The sequence below is a fragment of the Brassica oleracea genome, chromosome C5, assembly GCF_000695525.1.
Source record: "Brassica oleracea var. oleracea cultivar TO1000 chromosome C5, BOL, whole genome shotgun sequence".
Lineage (NCBI taxonomy): Eukaryota > Viridiplantae > Streptophyta > Magnoliopsida > Brassicales > Brassicaceae > Brassica > Brassica oleracea.
The window spans coordinates 16618337-16618682 of NC_027752.1; positions in this window are offsets into that span (position 1 = coordinate 16618337).

Consider the following 346-nt stretch of genomic DNA (forward strand, 5'->3'; position numbering starts at 1 on the left):
GCTTTGAGACTGATAGAAAATCTAGCAAACAACAACAGTACCAAGAACACTGACTTTGAGAGGAAAAAGTCTGTTGCATCCCTAGGGAAGGAGCAGATGGACGAAGTTAGAGCAAAGTTAGATGTGGTTCATGAGCTTCTTAGGAAGCAGGTCTGCTCAGCTGAAGGAGAAGAAGCTGTATACATGGAAGGAGAAGAAGATGTGAACTAGATTGGAGGTACTGGATTTCAAAGGTCTGGAAACAAGGGTGGAAACAGAAACTTCTTTGGCAATGGTCAGAGGAGTAACCAGAGTTCACAATTCCAGAAACCTTTCAGCAACAACAGCAGAGGCTATGGAAACTCAT